The sequence below is a fragment of the Equus quagga genome, chromosome 17, assembly GCF_021613505.1.
Source record: "Equus quagga isolate Etosha38 chromosome 17, UCLA_HA_Equagga_1.0, whole genome shotgun sequence".
NCBI classification, from domain to species: domain Eukaryota; kingdom Metazoa; phylum Chordata; class Mammalia; order Perissodactyla; family Equidae; genus Equus; species Equus quagga.
In genome coordinates, this window is record NC_060283.1 from 51,505,981 (window position 1) to 51,522,104 (window position 16,124).

General features: G+C 57.4%; 1 protein-coding gene across 25 annotated transcripts in view; it reads left to right on the forward strand.

Annotated features, from left to right (window-relative positions):
• The window catches only part of TNS1 (tensin 1), a 218,380-nt gene that overhangs the window by 142,924 nt on the left and 59,332 nt on the right, over positions 1-16,124 (forward strand). The window lies entirely within an intron of this gene.

Here is a 16,124-nt window from a genome sequence, read left to right on the forward strand (position 1 = left end):
ACTCCTCCCTCCATGCCCAGGATGTGTCCTTTCAAGGACACCAGTGTCCAACCTCTGAGCTTCTCCTTGCAGCCGAGGCTGGCCCTGGGGTGAGGTGGCGCTGTCCCGGGGACCCTGGGCCACGTGGCAGAGCGGGGTTGGGGAGAGCCAGGTGCCCTCTCCTGCCTCCTGCCTCCTGCCTCCCTCTCCAAGGTTTTGGGTTTGCCGAGTCCAGCCTGGACGACCTTCAGACTTTTTCTGCACAAAGATTCTCCCTCTGACCTTGGAGTCTCAAGAATGAGCGTAGATTTCAGAGCGCAGGGGACGAGGGGTGAGAGTTTAGGGCTCGATGGGAGCTTGTTGTTTACGGGCAACGCTGCAAGTTGAAGGCTTGTCCTCAGCTACCTTCGGTCCTGCCCGGGGCTGGGGCCCTCCCACTACCCCATCTGCTTGTGCTGAGCGGCTGAGGAGGAGGCCGAGGGTGAGATGAAGCAGTCCCGAGGTACCAGAGGCTGCCAGCCTAATTGTTCATCGGGCCGGGGATGTTTGCATTTTTAACAAGAACACTTGGCAATTTGAAGGAATTATCAATGTCTCCCCATCTCTCCCTGGTGTGGAATCAATGCGATGGTAAATGTAAAAACACTTGGTAGATGATAAAGTGCCAAGCCAAGAAAAGGTACAGTAATTAAGGGGCAGGAGGGGCTGCGGAAGGACGGGGCATGGGACGTGGTCGGCTGTAGGGGGAGGAGGGAGCAGATGATGGAGCAGGAGGGGACAGAACAGCGAGGGGCAGGGAAGGGAGGAAGGGGAGACCATGGGGGCTCTGGACTCTTCTCCTGCCCCCTGTCCCCACCTCTCTCCTCCGATCCGCTCCCCCAGGCAGGAGATGGAGCCAGAGGGACATTCTCGTCGGTTAAAGGTCAGCTGGTCCTGCGGGGACAGGCGGGCTCCTGTCTGGAGGCTGAGCCGCTGGCCCTGTGCCTGAAGGGCGGGAAGGGAGGGTAGGGGGAGCAGCTCATGGCCCTGTGTCCTCTCGCCTGCCTGGGGCCTGGAGCCCAGCAGTGCTGTGGTCACCGGGGCAGACCCCGCCTGTCCCATGGTGTGCTCCCTGCTGCCGCCGGGCTGCCTCCCCCAGGACAGGAAAGCAAGCCGAGACCAGCCCTGGGGCAAGAGCTGTCATCACTCTCCCCATCCTGCTTCTCTTCTTGACTGGGGGCACTTCTGGAAGGTTCTAGATTCTGAGGCCCAGAGGTAGAAGAATTTTCTTCTGGTCAAGAGAGGGAAGCAGGAGGTTTGTGTCTGTCTCCTTAGTTGTGGGCAAGTCCCTGTGCCTCAGTTTCCCCATGTGCTAGCTGCAGTAAGGGCGCCTAACCCCCAGTACCACGGGTGGTTAGGAGATGGCTCAAGCTGGAGCCTGGGAGGGGGCTTGGGCATCCCTGGAGTGGTCCTAGGGCTGGGGGACGGCCTTGGGGGGTGATGTGGTGTCCCAGGGGCTCTGCCTGCTCTCCGGGGACGTCCTGGACCAGGAGAGGCAAGCTGACCAGGAGAGGCAGTGGTCTAGTGGGTGAGGCTGTGTGCCTCCCAGCCCAACGGCCTGGTCCTGAGCCCGGCTCTCTGCTCTGTAGCTTTACGCCTGGGCTGTTATTTCGCCGGCCTGTGGTCTTAGTTTCCTCATCTACACTTGGGACGGTAACAGTACCCATGTCCCTGGGTTATCGTAGCAGTTTTCACAGGAGGCACTTGGTATAGGGGTTAAGAATGTGGCCTCTGGAGCCAAACTACCCGGTTCAGATCCTTTGACGAGATGCCCTCCTCCTGGGGCCTCGGTTTACTCAGCTATAACCTGGGGGTTCAGCCAACAGATCATTTGGGGCCCCTTTTGGGGAGCAGCAGCCATGGAGGGGCTGCCTGTTTTGTTTCCTCGTGAGTCTCTGATGCGTCCGTAGTGGCTTTGGGGGCATCTCAGAGGTCTGCAGACAGGGCCGAGGGAGAGGGCCCCTGGCCTTGGGAGCCAGCTCCGGCTTTGCCACGCCGTCCATGCTGCAGGCACTTTACAGTGGCTGTCTCGTCTAACCTCACAGCCACTCTGTGAGGCAGGCACTATTGTGATGCCCGGAGATGGAGACCGGGCACAGAGGGGGAAGGTAACCTGCCCAAGGCTGCCTGGCTAGTAAAGAGCAAATCTGGGTGTGGAACCCCAGCGCTAACCCCTGGGCAGTCCTGGGTTGGCTGACATCCCCAGGGGCCTCTCCTGGGCATCTGATCTTGTGGCAATCTCTTGGTCCCCCCTGAGCTTGGGTGAGTGTCTGCCCTTTTGTCCCTGACCTCTCACTGATGGACAGATCGGATCACCCTTGTCTTGTCCCTCAGCATAGGGCTGAGGGAGGGGCTAGGTGGGGTGGTGCACCGGGCGTGGTACCCGGAGACGGTTGCCCTGCCCCGCAAGAAGGTCCCCGTAGGACTTCAGTGCAGGGAACCGCTAGGACACATCCCTTGATGTCCCTCCGCCCCCTGGAGGGTGTGGGGCTGCTCCCTCGGGAATGCCTCTGCTGAGGGGCTGGCCTCTCAAACTAGGTAGAGGGTAGTGTGTCCAAGGTGAGATGGGACCATTTCTGGAAGCACCCACCAGGGGAGGGGAGAGGAGAGGCCAGGCCAGTCCCTCTGGAGCCCACTGGGCGCCTCGGAGGGAGGGTGGGGGCACTGAGCCAGGCACTTGGGAGCAGAGATCATCTCTGACCTGGGCCCCACTCACCCCCTCTCTGCAGTGAGGGTGCTCAGTGCTGGGGTCAGAGCTCCTGCTCCCCCAGGAAGCCCTCCAGGAGACCCTGACTTCATCCTCCTGTCAGGAGCTGCTCTGTGGAACCCCTTCCTCGCTGCCTGCATCCCAGCCCCTCTGAGTCCAGATTCAGGTTTCAGGGGTGCAGCCTTGTGGCGCTTCACGTTCTTCCGCTCCCTCAGGATGCTGCTGACCCATCTGGGCAGCAAAACGAAGGAGAAAAATCCATATGGGGACTTTTGTTCTGTAGGCCGACCTCCCAGGTAGGGGTGGCCTGGGCCCATCACAGAGCCCATCTGATGCCCTCCCACCACAATGAGGAAACTGAGGCTGGAGAGGGAGGGGGACTAGCCAGAGGGGAGGAAATCCTCGCGTGTGGGACCACCTTTGCACCATCTCGGCTCAGGCTGTGCCAGTGACGACACGCAAGTGTGGGAGGTCGCCGTCTCACCCGGGTCAGGACCTGAGAGGCGGAGTGGACATGTGAACCCAGGGATCTGACCCCGCCTTGCTTCGCGCCTCCCTGGGAGGTCTGCGGATTCACCCGCCCACACCCTGAATTCAGGTGACTCCTCACCCTCAAATGACAGGACGCCCCCTCCCACACAGGGCAGCCCTGGTCCTGTTGGATGGGTCCAGGAAACAGAACCAGAAATAGGGGGAACAGGGAGAGTGGCCTCTGTGCAGTGACCGTGGTGCCTGGGGAACGCTGTGGCTCCCCTTGCTTAGACTGGAAGGATGGGGAAGTGATGAAAGGCGAAAAGTCAAGTGGAAGCTTCATATCAAGAACTTTCTGCCCAGAGAAGGTTCCAGGCCTTGGGACAGGTGGCCGGGGAGCAGCAGAACCTGCCATCTTGGGGACCCCTCCTTTGGGATCAGTACCCTCTGGTGAACCCCGTGGCCTGGGATCTTAGTCTGCTGGCGCGGCCACAACAAAATGCCACGCCTGGGTGGCTTAAACAAGACATTTCTTTTCTCGCGGCTCCAGAAGCCCGAAGTCTGAGGTCAGGCTGTCGAAAGGCTTGCGTCCCCAAGGTCTCTCTCTGGCTGGTAGACGGCCGTCTTCTTGCTGTGTCTTCACGTGGTCCTCCTGCTGTGTGTCTGTGTTTTCATCTCCTCTTCTTGTGAGGACACCAGGCAGGTTGGGTTTGGGCCCTAACCCAACTGTGTGACCTCGTTGTAACGTCTTTACCTCTTGAAAGGCCGTGTCTCCAGAGAGTCACATCTGAGGTCCTGGGGGTTAGGACTTCCACAGACGAACTTTAGGGAGCACACGGTACAGAGTGTAACACCTGGGAAGGAGTTTTCTGGGCTGCCTGTGGTCCTGAGTGGGGGGGACAGGAAGGCCCCGGGGGGTGAAGGGGAGGGTGGCCTGGTCCCCCACCAGCCGCCTCCTCGGGCCGTGTCTGTCTTTCTCCAGTCTGGTCTGGAGCCTGCCAGCTCAGCGCTCTGGCTGACACCATGTTTCACAGTCTCCAGAAGCCCCATTAGCTTTTTGGCCTGAGTTCTGAAGCCCCGTGCCCGGCTCCCAGCTCCCCGTGGTGGGAGCGGGGCTGGTTTTTTGCCTATGCTGCAGAGAGCCGTCTCCAGATTCCTCCAGAGTGTTCCAGGGCAGGCCTTCTCGGAAGCAAGTCCCAGACCAAGGGATGGGGGTGTCTTCCGCCTCCGAGAAGCCTGGAGGTCAACCAGGGCTGAGCTTCCTTGCTGCCCACCCGTCAGCTCCCACCCTTCTCGGATCTCCTTGGATGTTGAGTTGTTGAGTTTCTCGTGACTTAAAGAGAGGATTGGAAACTAAGGGCGGGTGCTGGGTAAGGGCACAAGATTGCTTGGGGCCAAGAGACGGAGTGAGGGGAGAAGTGCCCCACCGGAGTGGCGAGGGGGCTGGTAGCCACCTTGCTTCTGGGTGTCTCCTCCTGCGTGGTGCCCCTCAGACCTTCTTGTGTTTCTGTGGGCAGTCCCACCAGAGCCAGGGGCTGGTGACAGGGGGCTTGATTGTGTGCCCACGCTTCTCAGCCTCGGGATGTGTGAGCAGAGGCCTTCGCTTCCTCAGGGTGGGGCTTCCAGCCCTGCAGGGCGCCCGCCCGCCTTGAGTGCATTGGGCCTCACTGGGGAATGCCTTCCCGACGGCAGCCAGGAGTCCCTGTCTGTGGTGACTTGGGGAGCTGGCTTGTCCGAAGGTTCTCCGACTTTTCTGAGAGAGAGGAAGGAGGGAGGGAGAGGGACCCAGCAAACAGGCAGAGAGAAGGAGAGAGGAGCAGGTGCTCATGGAGAGACGGACACACAGACATGGGCCTCGGAGGTGGGAGATTTGTGTTCTGGTAACTCCTTTCCTTTAGATCCTCCTTGTTTCTGGTCAGATGAGGAGGTTGGAGTAGTGCTTTGTTCCGTTTCTTTGAGCTCAGTCATCATTTCTTCTGGTGACTTTGAGGAGCCGGGACGGGCCTGCCCGGCTTCCCTCCAAGGCCTTCCCGCTCAGGAGCTTGGAGTGGGGGCAGTGTGGCTCTGTGGTTGTGTCCATCAGGAGGGGCTTGGTTAAGCTGGGTGACAAACAGCCCCAAATGCTCAGTGGCCTAACCCACAAAAAGCATGTTTCTTGTCCATGCTGCGTGTCCGGTGTGGGTTGGCAGGGGTCTCTCTTCTTAGTTGCTCTGGGTGCTGCTGGCGTCATCTCGTGGACTTGCACACTGCTTCTGCCTGGAAGGACACACTTTCCTTCTGCTTGCGGTTGGCCAAAACAAGTCACACATCTGTACCTAACTTCAGAGCAGGCGGTTGGAGCTGAGCGTGGAAGATGGAAAGCCGACTCAATGTTGAGCAGACTGATGTCTGCTAAAGGGAGTAAGGCTGTGGGATCTAGAGTCAGAAGGCCTGGTCCCGGGCTCTGTGGCTTGTTTCCATGTTCCTTGGTCAAGTCACTTTGCCTGAGAGCCAGGTGCTTTATCTGTGAGATGGGCACAAGAACAGTACCTTCCTCATGGGGTGGGGTTAAGATCCAGCGAGGTCACGTGTGTGAGAGGTGAGCATAGCGTGCCTGGTCTGTACTGTGCTGGCAATCATACATGCCTGTTGTTACTATTATTGAAGTGCTGGGGGAGAGAAGACAGAGGTGGGATTTGAAGGTGTACGCGCCCTCTCTTCTTGAGAAAACGCCCTCAGGTCCCTGGCCCCTCTGCTCTGCTGTCTACAGCTGGCTCTGTCCTGGGGCCTCCACTCTCAGGAGGCAGGAGACTTACCTTTGAGACCGACTTGCTGTGACCTTGGAAAAGTTAATTTCCCTCTCTGGCTCTCGGTTTCCGTTATCAGTGAATTGAGGAGGATGGTTTCCCAAGGGGACTTCCAGGTCTAAAACCCTAACCCCTCACAACGAAATGAGGTTGACAGTGACGATGGCTAGGTGATAGCTGGCCTTGTGTGCCTACCCTGGGCCGGGCGTGACTATACGCTCTCTTGGTCACTGCTCCCCAAACGCCTAGGTGGCTACTGTTTTGTAACTATTATTGTAGTTTGTAACTATTGTTAGAACTACAAGCAGAACTTGTGGGCTGTGGTCAGAGGGCCACTTGATTTTATCTACCCTCCCTTTAAGTCTGTCCTCTGCTTCCCCTGCCCCAAGCGACATGAGGGCGAGGCCTGTGCCTTTTCTAGTCACTCCCAGTAACAGAGGACCCTCAGTCGGTGATCAGGGCTCCAGAGCCGGGGACCTTGGTCCTTCATCAGTTACGTCTTCCCCCTCGTCAGCTCCTGCCTGGCTGCCGGCTGTGTGTGTGGGAGGAAGATGGGGGTTGGGTAGGTTTTCTCTCTGTTTTCCTGACTGTGGGAAGAGAGGAAAGGGGGGAAGGCCCTGAGCGTTCTGGCCTGCCCGGCACCCTGGTGCTGTGTGAGACAGGCACTGGTGATACGATTTCTGAGCTCTTTGCTGGTGGAAGATTCTGGAGGCATCGAATGCCAACTGTTTTCTCTCCTGCAGCTCTTTCGTGGGGTGTTTTGGAGACCCCCCCCCCCAGTCCCCATAAATCTCTCACTCATTGTCTCCTTCAGGTGGGTGACTGCACCTCAGTCAGATGCTTACGTCCCTTCCTCGGCCCAGGTATCCTTCACTCGCTCCCTCAGCCTCCTGCTGCGGGGGTTGGCTCAGCCCTCCAGGGGGCCCCCTTGGATAGGGTCTGGGCAGCCCCAGCCGGCACTCTCTCCCCTCGGTCCACGGTGGCCCTTACACGCTCTTGGCCTCAGCAAAGCCTGGGATGGAGGTGGCTGAGGCAGCCCCTCTCTCTGTTCCCAGACCGGGCTCTCACCCTTCAGACTTCCAGGCCTGAGCCGGGCCCCGTCCCTCGTGTTCTCCGTGCTCCAGCAGACTCACGGAGAGGAGGGGGAGCCCCTAGCAGGTGGCACTGCAGCCCCACAGCATCTCTCCAGGACCCTCTCAGAGTCTCCAGTGGCGGTGCACTCCCTTGATGTGGGGGGCCGTGCACAGCGCCCGCTCTCTTTAAAAAACTTAACAGCCAATGTTATGTATATATATGTAACAGCTAACATAAGAGCTAATGTTATATATGTTTCTATATATTTAAAAATAGTTTAAAAATTTAACAGCTAATATTATTTAATGTTGACATATATAAAAATTTAACAGATAATGTTACAGTGACATAATTTAACGCCGTAACTTCACCTGTTTAAAGTGTACAATTCGGTGGGTTTAGTGTGTTTAGGGTCATACACAGTCACCACGATGGAATTTTAGAGCGTTTTCATCACCCCACATCATTAGCCGTCACCCCCCCACCCCGGCCCCCCCCCCCCCCCCCCCCCCCCCCCCAGCCTGCATTGGCTTTCTGTTTCCATAGACTTGTCTCTTCTGGATATTTCATGCAGAGGGAGTCATACAGTGTGTGGCTTTGGGTGGCCGCCTTCTACTTAGCATAATGTTTTCAGGGCTTATCCCTGTGTCCGTACTGTGTTCATTTTTATTGCTGAATAACATTCCACTGTGTGGCCAGACCGTATTTGTTTATAGAGACATGAGTTGATGAATATGTGCGTTGTGTCCACATTTGGGATATTATCAAGAGCACTGCTATGGATGCTGACGTACACATCTTTTCACTTTGCTTGAGTAGACACCTAGGGGTGCAATTGCTGGGTCACACCGTAACTCCGTTTGAGCTCTTTTCGGGACGTACCAGGCTGATTTCCAAAGCGGCTGCAGCCTCTTACGCTCCTCCCAGCCGATGTGTGAGGTTCCAGTTTCTCCATGGCCTCGCCAACACTGTTGTGATGTGTCTTTGGGGTTCCAGCCATCCTAGTGGGCATGAAGCATCTCACTGTCATTTTGATTTGCATTTCCCTAAGAACTGATGATGTTGAACATCTTTTCAGGTGTTAATTGGCTATTATATATCCTTTTTTTAGAGAAATGTCTATTTACGTCCTTTGCACATTTTTTATATCAGGTTTTTTGTGTTTTATTACTGAGTTATAAGAGCTCCTTACATATTCTGGAAATAGGTTCCTTAACAGATACACGATTTGTAAATATTTTCTCCCATTCTGTGGGTTGTCTCTTCACTTTCTTGACGTTGGCCATCTTTTCTACCAGCCCTGTGTGGTGACCTCCTGCCTGACTTCTGGAATGTGGCATTCACTTTCCTGGGGCCCCTGTTGCAGTGGAGACCCAAATACGTCCATATTAATGTCTGGTTACAACTGCTGTCCCCATTTTATAGATGAGGAAACTGAGGCCATAACAGGGCGGTCAGAGCCTTGTCCAAGATAACATCCTGAGTAAACGGGGGCAGGACTCCAGTTTGGGGGGTCGGAGCCGGAGTCAGGGGTCCCCACTGCTTCTGTCACTTTACCATCTCCATCTAAAAGATCCTTCAGCTGTGGCCTGGAGCACTTCAGGCTGCTTGGTCTGAGCTCTTTCCAGCCCCGAAACTGGTGCCTCGCCTGGCCTGGAAACCCGCTGCACAGAGACGGAGGCCGGGTTTCAGGTCCCTGGGGGGCAGGCAGCACAGAGCCCACGAGTTCTGCCTTCCGCTGCTCAGCCCCCCACACAGCCCTGTGTCCCTTCGTCTCCAGGGCCAGGCAGGATGAGGGAGGGTGGCAGAGGGCAACCCTCTGGGCTGGGAGCGAGGCGGTTAGGCAGTGTGGAGCGCAGCCCCCGGGCTCCCCTGGGACGGCGCTTGTGCACCATGGTGGATGTGTGCCCCTGACAGTCTCCCAGGTCTGACATTCTTGCTTTCTGCACTGTTGGGTACGATGTGAGGGGAACCGGTAGGAGAGGCGAGCGCAAGATTGCAGGCGGTCCCAAATAATTCATGCAGAGGCCCAGGGGTCCTAGAGTGGTGCATCTGCCCTTGTCTCTGAGCAGAGGGCTTCAGGGGGCGATTTTCTAAGCGTGGGCGCTGAGAACCTGGGATTCAGTGCCAAACTGACTTTCGTTGGGAAATCCTGACCTGGCTGCCGTGGAGGGCAGCCCTTCTGGTTGCATCAAGGTGGGGCCGGCGAGGACAGGAAGGGAGAAGTTCAAAGCTGCTACTGGAAGCTTCAGCTTCTGTCCCTGTTCTGTCACATCATATAGGACAAAGGGTGCAGACTACAGCAGGAGGGGTTTGAGTGAGCTCCCTGGGAGAACTTCCCGACTGTGAGAGGGGGGCCCAGCTGTGGCAGTGAGGCTGGGTCCCTGACTTCTTGGCTCCCCCGGGCAGAGATGCTGAGGAACAGTAGAGATGGTCTCTGTGTGGGGTGATCTGCATAGGAATGGTGACAGGGGCAGCATGGCATGGCTTCTTGAGGAGGATCTGGGGACCTTTGTCTCCCCCAAGAGGGGAGTCCTCTCCTGACCTCCTGGAACAATCAGTGTGGAGAATTCACACGCAAGGTCAGCTTGACCTTGTGGGTAGAGAAGATGACACCACTGACCCAGCATCTCCCGGCCACCTGCTCAGCGCTGTTCCTCATCAGGCAAGGCAGAGTGGGGCGGGGCTTGTCCCAGTGCCCTCGGACCTCCAGCTGGCCCTGCTCTGCCAGGCAGCTGGCAGGCCTGGGGAGTGGTGTCTGCCCATGGAACATTCAGTAAGCCGACACCCTCCCGCGTGAATGTGCCTTTGGTCCTCCGTAATCTCTGCCATCGGGGAGGTGGGAGGCCGGAGCCGTCCTCAGAGGGGACGCAGAGCTCTTGGCCAGCGGCCTGAGCGGCACGTCTGCCCTCGTGCTGTGCTCGAATGTCAGGCTCCAGGGAGGGAAGAGCAGAGCAGCCCCGTTCCCTCCCTCCTCTCCTGCTGGACCCGTGGACAAGTGCCAGTTAGCTAAACCCGGCAAGACCCCAGATACTAACCCTAACCACGTCCAAGAGAAGAAATTCAAGCTCTCAGCAATCAAGAATTTTTTCTTACCCAACCAAGGCTGCTTTTGACCCTTCATCCCCTCTCTCCCTTCCTTCCCTCTCTCCTTTCTTTCCCGAAAGACTTACAGATCACCCATGAGGTGGGGGGCACCGAGCTGGCCCTCACTGTGCCCTGGAGTTGCCTGCAGTGGGGCCGGGGAGGGGGTGCGGCGAGATCCACAAGTGCACCATCCACCGCCCCCCACAGCCACCTGGAGAAGGTCTCGGCCAAGGGCCGCGGCTCCTCAGGGGAGAAGCTTCTGGGGTTTGGGGGGTGGTCAGAGGGGGCTGGCTTTGCCACGGGCTGCATTTGTACCCCGCCTGGGATGGTAGAGGGCATTGAAAGCAGAATTGCTTTCCAGATCTGAAGGCGGCATCACGACGTCTCTCCGGGTCTAGAAAGCAGAGGGAGAGAGAAGCCGCCAGATGGGGACGGCTGGCCCCCTGTGTTGGGGTGTGGCTGTGGGGGGAGTGCTGGAGAAGGCGGCGTATGGGTGAGGGAGTGCCCGGAGCCGCATACGCGGGGTCCAGGAGAGGAGAGTGAACCAGTGGACTAAGAGAAAAGACGATACCTGGAACCCTGTGGTGGATGAGGCCCTGGAGCCCGGACTGGTTGCCCGTTAGCGGTGGTGGGGTGACCGCGCTCAAGGGAGCGCGGCCGCTGGCTGGTGCTTCTCCTCCCCTCGCCCGTGCAGACTTCCAGCCCGAGGCGGCAGGTCCACCTCCCCCAGCTCTGTGGGCATGCGTGGTTCCCAGGATGGACCTCCTTCCCCTCAGACTGCACGTCCTCTGGCCTCCCGCTTCAGCCCCCAGCATCCAGCCCTTGGTGGTGAGGGTTGTCTTTCTGGATTATTCCGGATTATTCCTTGCTGGACCTTTTTGGGCCCCGGGCGCTCCTCCCTGCCTTGAGAGGCTGTGCCAGTCGGCCCGGCCTGGCTCGCAGGTGCGAGCTGAGGCTGGTTTGCTCTTTGGCAAAGGTTAACCCGTTCACCAAGTGTGCGGGCTTTCGGCCCATCCCTCCGTCAGCCCTCCAGAGGCAGCATCCTCCTCGCAGCTCCTCTGTGTCTAGCCATTCCTCCTGCCTGCCGGCCGGTGTGCTTCCACGGGACACAGAGCCCCTCCCTCCTGGTCCACTCGCCAGTCCCTGCTTCCTGTCCAGTGGACAGTTCTGAGGCCATTTATGGGAAAAGGTTTGAACGGATCTGGGATCCGGAGAAGGCTCAGTCCTTCCTCCTTCCATGGTTCTTCTCCCAGCTGCCATGGGTGATTCATCCCTGTGACTCTTTCTTCTCTGTGCCCCTCTCCCTGGCAGGAGACCTGCTAAAATCCTGCTCAGGTCACAGAGCTCACACCCTCAGGACGGGGCAGTCTCCACGAAGGTTAAGAGGGACAGTGTCTTAGGGTGGCCTGAGACAGGACAGAACCCACATCCTTGGGAGGCCGTGGAGGCGCCGTGGTGGCTGAGAGCGTGGGCTCGGGACTCGGGCTGCCTGGGGTTGAGCCCGCCCTGCCTCTTGCCTCCTCTTTACCTTGGGCAAGTGGTGTAGCCTTTCCGAGCCTCAGTCTCTCTTGTGAAACGGGCAGGATCGGACCTCTCCTGTGGGGCTGCGGCTTGCACGAGGTCATCTGTGGGTGCTTGGCTCTGCCTGTCCACCGTGAGCCATCGGTAACGTGAGCTGTCACTGCTGCTGCTCCCCGACCCGGGCAGTGCTTTATCAAATGCTTCCCCGAGTGTCAGTCAGCTCCCTTCCATCCTCCAGGTGCTGACCTGAACTTTGAACCTGGGCCCCCGGCTGGCGGCCAGTGTTCTCCTGCCGCACTGAGCAGGTGTGTGTCTGGCCCTTTTCCTGGCGTCATCCCAGTGCCAGGCTCCATCCCCAGTGTGAGCTGCTCCCTCTGCTCAGGGCTGGGGGGTTTGCCGAGGTGCCCAGATTGTCAGGGGCAGAGCAGGCCGATCTCCCAGGGTCTTAAGGTCCAGGGATCCTGCCTCCCTGGCGCCGGCCGTCTGTGACAGCCAGGCTGTGGGTGTGGTGACTCCTGGACAGGGAGCTGCGCTTTCTCCTCCATTTGAGAAAACATATCAGGATGCAGGAGAGTAAGGACGACATGAGTACAGGTGCAACCTTGAATCTGCTCTACTGAAGAAGAAAAAAGAAAAACCATTTGCGTTCTGTGGCACATGGACTGTTGTCGGTCACGTTCACGAATTCATTCAGCATGTATTTATGGAGTGCCTCCCATGTGCCAGTCACTGTTCTCCATGCTGAGAGCGTAACAGTGAACAAACAGCATCCTTTCCTTGTCGTGATTATATGTTAGTGGAAGGAGACAGATAAAAAAATTACAGGCGTAAGAAGTGAATGAGAGAGCGTGTTAGAAGGCAGTAAATACCCTGGAAAAACATAGAGCAGAGTAAGGGAGATTGGCGGAGGGTGGAGTGGAGTAGTGAGATTTTTTAAAAAGTTGGTCAGCCTAGGCTTCACTGAGAAGGGGACAGATGAGCAAAGAATTGAAGGAGGTAAGGGAGTCAGCCAAGCAAACATCTGAGGAAGAGCATTGCAGGCAGAGCAAACAGCACATGCAAAGGTCCTGAGGCAGGAGCCCACTTGAAATGTTTGGGAAGCAGCAAAGGGGCCAGTGTGACTGCAGTGGAGGTTGTAATAGGAGATGGGGTGAGAGCTAACAGGGACCTGATCGCTTAGGATCTGGTAGTCCCTGTGAGGATTTGGCTCAGACCCCGAGCTTTTTCGTCTAATAACATATTGTGGAGATCTTCCTGTAAGAGCATGTAAGGAGCCATCTCATTTTTTTCAGCTGCATAATGTCCCACCATACACGTGTACTGAGTTTTATTTCACTGCATTTACGTAACAGGGACATTCAGGTTGTTGCCACTCTTTTGCTGTTTTCAGAAATGCTGCAGTGGATAACCTTGTCTGTCCACCGTTTTCATCTGGACGAGTCTATCTCTAGGATGGATTTCCAGAAGTGGAGTTGCTGGGTGGGAGAATATGTGCACAATAATTTTGATAGTGCCAAGTTGCCTCCGTGAAGGTTGTATTAATTGACACTCCCAGCCAGCAGCTTGGTTAGGGGCCCAGAGGAAAGGCGACCTCTCCCTCTGTATACACCCTCCCTGTGTGACATACTATTAGATGCCTGTTATTTCCTTTAAGCCTCATGACTCCTGTGAGCTGAGTATTCTTGTTCCTCTTTCACAGATAAGGAAACAGGCACAGAGAGGCTAAGTAATCTACCCATGTTTACACAGCCAGGTGGATGTAGAGCTGGGATTCTGATGCCCACCGTCCCTCACCCTGGCTCCATGAGGTCAGGAGTCTGAGGAGCCCTGCCTCTCTGCCCCATGCAAGGGGGCATGTGGACCCCGCAGCCTGGGGTTTGAGACCCTGAGGATAAGGGTCCAAGTTAAAATGGAAAGCCTGCCTGCCTAGCTCTGCCCACTGCTGCGTCTGCCTCCTGGAGACCCTTGCAGGCCACCGCAGGGTGGGAAGAGGCCTGCCCCAGGGAACTGGAGCCACATTGGCTGAGCTGACCAGCCTGGCCTCGCCCTCTGTCCCCTCCCATGGTGACACCTGGGAGGCTGCGATCTAGTTAATTCTGCTCCAGGCAGGAGCTCCCGCCGCCGTCTGCCGGGTCAGCTTGCTTCGGAGATTGGGTTTCGGCATTTCGCTGATTTAAATAAATGAGCCTGTTTACTGCCCTGCGCGGCCCTCGGAGCCTCTGCAGCCCGCCTGTATTTCCAGACTTCCTGTAAGTCCCTGTTCTGTCCTAGCCCCCAGGGGCTCTGCGGCTGCTGCACAAATAGCCTCGGACGAGCTCGGAGCCTGGGGCGCTCCAGGCCGGACCAGGCAGGAGTGGAGAATCAGGCCCACAGAGTCCACGGGCTCTGGGATCCGGACACTGCCTGGCTGAGCGTCTTCTGAGTTGGATCCTTGTGCATCAAGAGCCGGCCGGAGTCCAGGGCTCAGCTAGTTGTACTCTCCCATTGCACAGAGGAGTAAACTGAGGCCCATCTAGGCTCAGTCCTTAGTACTCTGGCCCCTTGTCTCTCAGTCTACTGCTGTTGCTGCCAGAAACACTTTCTTTAGGTCTCTCTATTGGCCAGTTAGGCATTTGAGGGCAGAGTTAGAGAGAGTGGGTTTTAGTTGCAGCAGGAGAGATGGAGGGCTGACATCCAGGAGAACTGTCCTGCCTTCGAGAGGTATGAGAAAGGGGAGCTGGAGGCAGGACTGGGTTTTCTTGGGGTTGAGGAGAATCCTTCCCACACCTCTGTTTAGATGGGGTGTGTGACCGTGGTGCATGTAATGGGAGAACAAGGCACCTTCTAGAAATCTCTGACAAGGCCCCGACAGGTGCTGTGTGCAGACGGGGCTCGGGAGTCTAATCCCACACTCCCTTTCCTCCTGCCCGTCCCTCTCTTTGCTGTGTGTCATTTGCACCCACGCGCTGTCCCGCTGGGTCCCGGATGGCAGAGCTGCTGGATGGCTCTCGGGCCCTCCGACCCCCCGGGCGCTGTGTCAGTGCTGCAGACGGGCGCTGCCTTGTTCTGGGAAGCAGCCCAGAGCTGCAAGGGATGGGCCAGGAGCTTCTGCCTGCCCCTCTCTCTGGCATCCGAAGTGCCCTTCACACCCTCCCGGCCCGTCAGTGGCCGGGCACTTGTCAGAGACTTCCCTCTTGCCTTGTTTTGATTGCTTTAAAAAAATTGTTCGCAGCCAAGTGATCCTTGGTGTTTATTCTTCTCCTTCTCCAGGGGCAGTGAGAAGTGAGATCAGATTTTGATATGAAAGCTCAAAGCTTCTCAGATCTTTCCTTCTTCCTTCCTGCCTCCCTTCCCCCCTGGTCTGTATGCTGCGTGAGAACCTTCCAGAATGAGGCAGGCGATCTTCACGTGACATAAGCATGGAAAGAAGCCCGGGGCTGGTGCCTTGGCTCCCGTCTCCTGTCCGAGCCTGTGCCCTGTGGTGTTGCAGCTTTTATGGAGCAGGAGTCCCTTCCGGCTTGTCCCTCTGCAGCAGGGACTTCCTGCTCCTGGCCCACGCCTGCCCGCGTGTGTGAGCTTGCCCACACCTGCCCTGGAGACCCCCAGGGGAGGCCTCCATGAGCCTCCTTCCCTCACGCACAGAGGGACCCATTTGGGACAGGAGGCGGAGCCCACCCTGATCCTCCACCTGTACCCGTCCCCACGCCTGCTTGTGCACAGAGCCGTTAGCCCTCCACCCACCGCACACTCCCGGGCAGTGATGCAGCCGAAATGTAAAACTGCACGGCCAGTTTGGTGACCAGGACTTGGGTGTGGTGCTTAATGGACCTGTTTTGGGTTAAGAATGGGGATCGACCCTAAGTGCAGAGATGGGTTCATGTGTGTGAACTGTGAACCAGTTCTGAGTTTCCAGACATGCTTCGAGCCCTGGAAGCCTTATTAGGATAAATGCATAAAATTCCCCGGGGGGCCACCTTGGAGGGGACAGCGCTCCCTGGATGGCAGGTTTGGGCAGGTTGCAATGATCGTCACTCTGCACCCCTTCTTCCTGTTGGATCCTCCGGGCTCTCACCCCTGGCCCCCGCTCCTTCTTTGTTCCTGTTTCCTCCCGGGAAGCAGAGAGGACCTGAGCGTCAGAGTCAGACTGGCAGTGGGATCTTGAGTAAGCCACGGCCTCTGAGCCTCAGTCTCTTGATCAGGAAGGTGGGCACGATGACGTCTCCCTTGACAGGAAGCAGACGGGAGAATGTGCGTTAAACGGCAGGCGCTTCCTTCACAACCTGCCCGCCCTATTCTCTGTGCTCGCTCCTTCTTCCTGGCTCCCTGAGCCCCCGGGCCCCTCTCCCACCACTCCCTCCATCCTTCCTGGGTGAGGACTGCCACAGATAGTGTCCATGCCCAGGGAGGTGTACGAGGGGGGCGAGGTGGCAGGGAGGTGAGTGGGTGTACCCGCCCCTTGTCCGTCTCAGACGTCTGCCTGG